Source organism: Schistocerca serialis, unplaced genomic scaffold (genome assembly GCF_023864345.2).
Source record: "Schistocerca serialis cubense isolate TAMUIC-IGC-003099 unplaced genomic scaffold, iqSchSeri2.2 HiC_scaffold_1186, whole genome shotgun sequence".
Taxonomy (NCBI): domain Eukaryota; kingdom Metazoa; phylum Arthropoda; class Insecta; order Orthoptera; family Acrididae; genus Schistocerca; species Schistocerca serialis.
Window position 1 is genome coordinate 33333 of NW_026047388.1, and position 6668 is coordinate 40000.

At 56.7% G+C, this 6668-nt stretch overlaps 3 non-coding genes across 3 annotated transcripts in view; all 3 read left to right on the forward strand.

Moving 5' to 3' along the window:
- Nucleotides 1-2561: 2561 nt before the first annotated feature.
- LOC126434318 (small subunit ribosomal RNA) lies at nucleotides 2562-4471 on the forward strand. The gene has a single exon (XR_007579138.1). It is a non-coding gene; the product is annotated as a small subunit ribosomal RNA (ribosomal RNA).
- Nucleotides 4472-4822: 351 nt separating this feature from the next.
- On the forward strand, nucleotides 4823-4977 carry LOC126434328 (5.8S ribosomal RNA). Its single transcript, XR_007579146.1, has one exon. It is a non-coding gene; the product is annotated as a 5.8S ribosomal RNA (ribosomal RNA).
- A 188-nt stretch (nucleotides 4978-5165) lies between these two features.
- Nucleotides 5166-6668, forward strand: part of LOC126434327 (large subunit ribosomal RNA) — a 4228-nt gene continuing 2725 nt past the window's right edge. The window contains exon 1 of the ribosomal RNA XR_007579145.1: nucleotides 5166-6668. This exon is cut by the window's right edge and continues 2725 nt beyond it. This is a non-coding gene — a ribosomal RNA (large subunit ribosomal RNA).

Here is a 6668-nt window from a genome sequence, read left to right on the forward strand (position 1 = left end):
TGCGCCGTAACCTAACCTATGTTGCGCCGTAACCTAACCTATGTTGCGCCGTAACCTAACCTATGTTGCGCCGTAACCTAACCTATGTTGCGCCGTAACCTAACCTATGTTGCGCCGTAACCTAACCTATGTTGCGCCGTAACCTAACCTATGTTGCGCCGTAACCTAACCTATGTTGCGCCGTAACCTAACCTATGTTGCGCCGTAACCTAACCTATGTTGCGCCGTAACCTAACCTATGTTGCGCCGTAACCTAACCTATGTTGCGAAGTAACCTAACCTATGTTGCGCCGTAACCTAACCTATGTTGCGCCGTAACCTAACCTATGTTGCGCCGTAACCTAACCTATATCGTATCTTAACCTAACCTATATCGTATCTTAACCTAACCTATATCGTATCTTAACCTAACCTATATCGTATCTTAACCTAACCTATATCGTATCTTAACCTAACCTATATCGTATCTTAACCTAACCTATATCGTACCTTAACCTAACCTATATTGCCCCTTAACGTAACCCATATTGCGCTGTAACCCAACACACGTTGGGCCTTAACCCAACACACGTTGGGCCTTAACCCAACACACGTTGGGCCTTAACCCAACACACGTTGGGCCTTAACCCAACACACGTTGGGCCTTAACCCAACACACGTTGGGCCTTAACCCAACACACGTTGGGCCTTAACCCAACACACGTTGGGCCTTAACCCAACACACGTTGGGCCTTAACCCAACACACGTTGGGCCTTAACCCAACACACGTTGGGCCTTAACCCAACACACGTTGGGCCTTAACCCAACACACGTTGGGCCTTAACCCAACACACGTTGGGCCTTAACCTGCTCTGTAATTGTCATACGACGCGTTAAATTAGTGTAGTGTTGCCTAACTGCAACCCCCGCAATATAGTTTGCTACTCGCACTGCCCGGTCCCCAGTGTATCGCTTCATGTTAAACACCTTGCAGCTATACACTGTAATGTGGATGGCAGCAGGACGTACATGCTCAATGCCCTTTGCAGTTGTTCATTGGCATTCGCAGTTGTTCATTGGCATTCGCATGGCGAAGCACTTAGCCTACGCTGTGGTATGGCCTGTGTCAACTGTCCGCTGATATTGTACGTCCAAATCACACACTGTACTGCACATTGGTCCTCATGTACTGAATGATACATCGTGGTACATGTGACCGTACAACGACTGCGCCAACAACGGCGAACCATGCGGTCCAAATGTTGTGCACGCAGCTACGTGTCGTCTCCCTATAAGAGCTGGATTGCAGTGTGGTATGCCCTGGATGGCGATCAGCATGAGCCGTCTGTTGATGTAGTGGCGCGTGTTGTCAGACGTTGTCGTCTCTTCTCACACACCGTGATAGCATGGTGCACTGCGTTCCACATCTGCGACATGCGACAGAGGCCGGTTGACAGTCGTTCGCGCAATGGACATCGCATACGTACGGGGGCCACCTTCCACGTGTTTGCGAAGCGTGCACATGTTGTTGCGTGTATGTGGGCAGACATAGTGTGTCGTGACACCTGACACAGGCATGCAACAATCGTTGAATTTGCAAATGGCGATGGACGCCTACGTTTGCTGGTGACGTTACGCAAATGAACAACTGGTAAACCGTTGTGGTGCGGTTGTTCTCGCTAGAGGTGAATCAGTGATGGCGACGATCGGTTGAGCTACCAACCGGTTGTTTCAGCGATACCCACCATGCCCACGAACGTGAATGGCATGTGGGTGTGAAGCGATACGCGGCGGTGGCTGGGTGGGACCGGCCCCGGCCGGTGAGGGGGGGCCTCCCGGCGTGCTGGCCGCGCGGTGCGTGGGCGCACGCGCTACAGCCGGCTGGTGGGGGCGGCCACTGGCAGGCGCGCCGGCCGACGGAGGCGGCAGGCGGCGCAGCTGCGCGCCGGCGCACCCTGCACGCGGCGCCGTGCGGCCAAAGTAGGTCCTCGCGGGCCCGGTGCGAAGCGCGGTGGACATCTGCAGTGTGCTGGTCCGATTGAGGACTGTGTGCGCTGAGGATGCGCCGCCGCCCGGCGCTCGGCGCCGCGACGCCGTCTGCTGCTCGGTCGCCTCTGCGGTTCTCGCAGGTGGTTTGTATCGCAGCTGTGCGGACGTGTTGGCGCGTGCGCTGTGCTGGGAGAGTTCGCTTCGGCACCCAAGTGGGGCTTTTGTCCTTCTGTGGCGCTGGCGTTGGAGCTGCCGGTCACCGTAGGTGGCGCGTGTTGTCTCCCGCCGGCAATGCCACGACAGCACGCTCCCGGGCCTCTGTCGGCAGCGGCAAGCTCAGTTGGGAGCACGGGTGGTCGCACCTAAAGCGTCTACTCGCCAAACTCCGGGCGATTGCGCCTCTCTCGAACCCGACCAAGTACTTAGGACGGCGCTGCGCGCCGCCGGGACCTGAGAGGGTTTCGAGGTGTATGGTGCAGGGGAGCTCAGCCTCCTCCTGTTTGCAGAATAATTGAGCGGACGCTTGCGTGTTCGCGCGGGCCCCCGGGACACACTCCCGGGCGGCCGGCTGCTCAGCTCTAGTTGACGCAGCTCCCTGGTTGATCCTGCCAGTAGTCATATGCTTGTCTCAAAGATTAAGCCATGCATGTCTCAGTACAAGCCGCATTAAGGTGAAACCGCGAATGGCTCATTAAATCAGTTATGGTTCCTTAGATCGTACCCACGTTACTTGGATAACTGTGGTAATTCTAGAGCTAATACATGCAAACAGAGTCCCGACCAGAGATGGAAGGGACGCTTTTATTAGATCAAAACCAATCGGTCGGCTCGTCCGGTCCGTTTGCCTTGGTGACTCTGAATAACTTTGGGCTGATCGCACGGTCCTCGTACCGGCGACGCATCTTTCAAATGTCTGCCTTATCAACTGTCGATGGTAGGTTCTGCGCCTACCATGGTTGTAACGGGTAACGGGGAATCAGGGTTCGATTCCGGAGAGGGAGCCTGAGAAACGGCTACCATATCCAAGGAAGGCAGCAGGCGCGCAAATTACCCACTCCCGGCACGGGGAGGTAGTGACGAAAAATAACGATACGGGACTCATCCGAGGCCCCGTAATCGGAATGAGTACACTTTAAATCCTTTAACGAGTATCTATTGGAGGGCAAGTCTGGTGCCAGCAGCCGCGGTAATTCCAGCTCCAATAGCGTATATTAAAGTTGTTGCGGTTAAAAAGCTCGTAGTTGGATTTGTGTCCCACGCTGTTGGTTCACCGCCCGTCGGTGTTTAACTGGCATGTATCGTGGGACGTCCTGCCGGTGGGGCGAGCTGAAGGCGTGCGACGCGCCTCGTGCGTGCTCGTGCGTCCCGAGGCGGACCCCGTTGCAATCCTACCAGGGTGCTCTTGAGTGAGTGTCTCGGTGGGCCGGCACGTTTACTTTGAACAAATTAGAGTGCTTAAAGCAGGCAAGCCCGCCTGAATACTGTGTGCATGGAATAATGGAATAGGACCTCGGTTCTATTTTGTTGGTTTTCGGAACCCGAGGTAATGATTAATAGGGACAGGCGGGGGCATTCGTATTGCGACGTTAGAGGTGAAATTCTTGGATCGTCGCAAGACGAACAGAAGCGAAAGCATTTGCCAAGTATGTTTTCATTAATCAAGAACGAAAGTTAGAGGTTCGAAGGCGATCAGATACCGCCCTAGTTCTAACCATAAACGATGCCAGCCAGCGATCCGCCGCAGTTCCTCCGATGACTCGGCGGGCAGCCTCCGGGAAACCAAAGCTTTTGGGTTCCGGGGGAAGTATGGTTGCAAAGCTGAAACTTAAAGGAATTGACGGAAGGGCACCACCAGGAGTGGAGCCTGCGGCTTAATTTGACTCAACACGGGAAACCTCACCAGGCCCGGACACCGGAAGGATTGACAGATTGATAGCTCTTTCTTGATTCGGTGGGTGGTGGTGCATGGCCGTTCTTAGTTGGTGGAGCGATTTGTCTGGTTAATTCCGATAACGAACGAGACTCTAGCCTGCTAACTAGTCGCGTGACATCCTTCGTGCTGTCAGCGATTACTTTTCTTCTTAGAGGGACAGGCGGCTTCTAGCCGCACGAGATTGAGCAATAACAGGTCTGTGATGCCCTTAGATGTTCTGGGCCGCACGCGCGCTACACTGAAGGAATCAGCGTGTCTTCCTAGGCCGAAAGGTCGGGGTAACCCGCTGAACCTCCTTCGTGCTAGGGATTGGGGCTTGCAATTGTTCCCCATGAACGAGGAATTCCCAGTAAGCGCGAGTCATAAGCTCGCGTTGATTACGTCCCTGCCCTTTGTACACACCGCCCGTCGCTACTACCGATTGAATGATTTAGTGAGGTCTTCGGACTGGTACGCGGCATTGACTCTGTCGTTGCCGATGCTACCGGAAAGATGACCAAACTTGATCATTTAGAGGAAGTAAAAGTCGTAACAAGGTTTCCGTAGGTGAACCTGCGGAAGGATCATTACCGACTAGACTGCATGTCTTTCGATGTGCGTGTCGTGTCGCGCAACACGCTACCTGTACGGCTCGCAGTAGCCGTGCGCCGCGTGCGGAACCACGCGTGCTTCTCAAAACTAACGCCAATGTTGTGTGGTACGAGCGCTGAAGCGCTGGAGCGGCTGGCCTGCGGCACCTGGCGCCTGGCGCCGGTTTTGAATGACTTTCGCCCGACTGCCTGTCCGCTCCGGTGTGGAGCCGTACGACGCCCATCGGCCGTGAGGCCGTTGGACACAGAACGCTTGAACAGGGGCCGCCACACGCCTACGTCCCGCCTATGCAACTGTCTTGAAAGAGACGGTGGAAACTAAGAAAAGATCACCCAGGACGGTGGATCACTCGGCTCGTGGGTCGATGAAGAACGCAGCAAATTGCGCGTCGACATGTGAACTGCAGGACACATGAACATCGACGTTTCGAACGCACATTGCGGTCCATGGATTCCGTTCCCGGGCCACGTCTGGCTGAGGGTCGGCTACGTATACTGAAGCGCGCGGCGTTTGCCCCGCTTCGCAGACCTGGGAGCGTCGCGGCCGCCTGTGGGGCCGGCCGCGCCTCCTTAAACGTGCGATGCGCGCCCGTCGCCTGGCGGTTCGCATACCGGTACTTACTCGGTAGCGTGCACAGCCGGCTGGCGGTGTGGCGTGCGACACCTCGTACAACGACCTCAGAGCAGGCGAGACTACCCGCTGAATTTAAGCATATTACTAAGCGGAGGAAAAGAAACTAACAAGGATTCCCCCAGTAGCGGCGAGCGAACAGGGAAGAGTCCAGCACCGAACCCCGCAGGCTGCCGCCTGTCGTGGCATGTGGTGTTTGGGAGGGTCCACTACCCCGACGCCTCGCGCCGAGCCCAAGTCCAACTTGAATGAGGCCACGGCCCGTAGAGGGTGCCAGGCCCGTAGCGGCCGGTGCGAGCGTCGGCGGGACCTCTCCTTCGAGTCGGGTTGCTTGAGAGTGCAGCTCCAAGTGGGTGGTAAACTCCATCTGAGACTAAATATGACCACGAGACCGATAGCGAACAAGTACCGTGAGGGAAAGTTGAAAAGAACTTTGAAGAGAGAGTTCAAAAGTACGTGAAACCGTTCTGGGGTAAACGTGAGAAGTCCGAAAGGTCGAACGGGTGAGATTCACGCCCATCCGGCCACTGGCCTCCGCCCTCGGCAGATGGGGCCGGCCGCCCGCGCGGAGCAATCCGCGGCGGGGTCGTGTCCGGTTGCCTTTCCACTCGCCGCGGGGTGGGGCCGTTCCGGTGTGCGGTGGGCCGCACTTCTCCCCTAGTAGGACGTCGCGACCCGCTGGGTGCCGGCCTACGGCCCGGGTGCGCAGCCTGTCCTTCCGCGGGCCTCGGTTCGCGTCTGTTGGGCAGAGCCCCGGTGTCCTGGCTGGCTGCCCGGCGGTATATCTGGAGGAGTCGATTCGCCCCTTTGGGCGCTCGGGCTCCCGGCAAGCGCGCGCGGTTCTTCCCGGATGACGGACCTACCTGGCCCGGCCCCGGACCCGCGCCGCTGTTGGCTCGGGATGCTCTCGGGCGGAATAATCGCTCCCGTCAGCGGCGCTTCAGCTTTGGACAATTTCACGACCCGTCTTGAAACACGGACCAAGGAGTCTAACATGTGCGCGAGTCATTGGGCTGTACGAAACCTAAAGGCGTAATGAAAGTGAAGGTCTCGCCTTGCGCGGGCCGAGGGAGGATGGGGCTTCCCCGCCCTTCACGGGGCGGCGGCCTCCGCACTCCCGGGGCGTCTCGTCCTCATTGCGAGGTGAGGCGCACCTAGAGCGTACACGTTGGGACCCGAAAGATGGTGAACTATGCCTGGCCAGGACGAAGTCAGGGGAAACCCTGATGGAGGTCCGTAGCGATTCTGACGTGCAAATCGATCGTCGGAGCTGGGTATAGGGGCGAAAGACTAATCGAACCATCTAGTAGCTGGTTCCCTCCGAAGTTTCCCTCAGGATAGCTGGTGCTCGTACGAGTCTCATCCGGTAAAGCGAATGATTAGAGGCCTTGGGGCCGAAACGACCTCAACCTATTCTCAAACTTTAAATGGGTGAGATCTCCGGCTTGCTTGATATGCTGAAGCCGCGAGCAAACGACTCGGATCGGAGTGCCAAGTGGGCCACTTTTGGTAAGCAGAACTGGCGCTGTGGGATGAACCAAACGC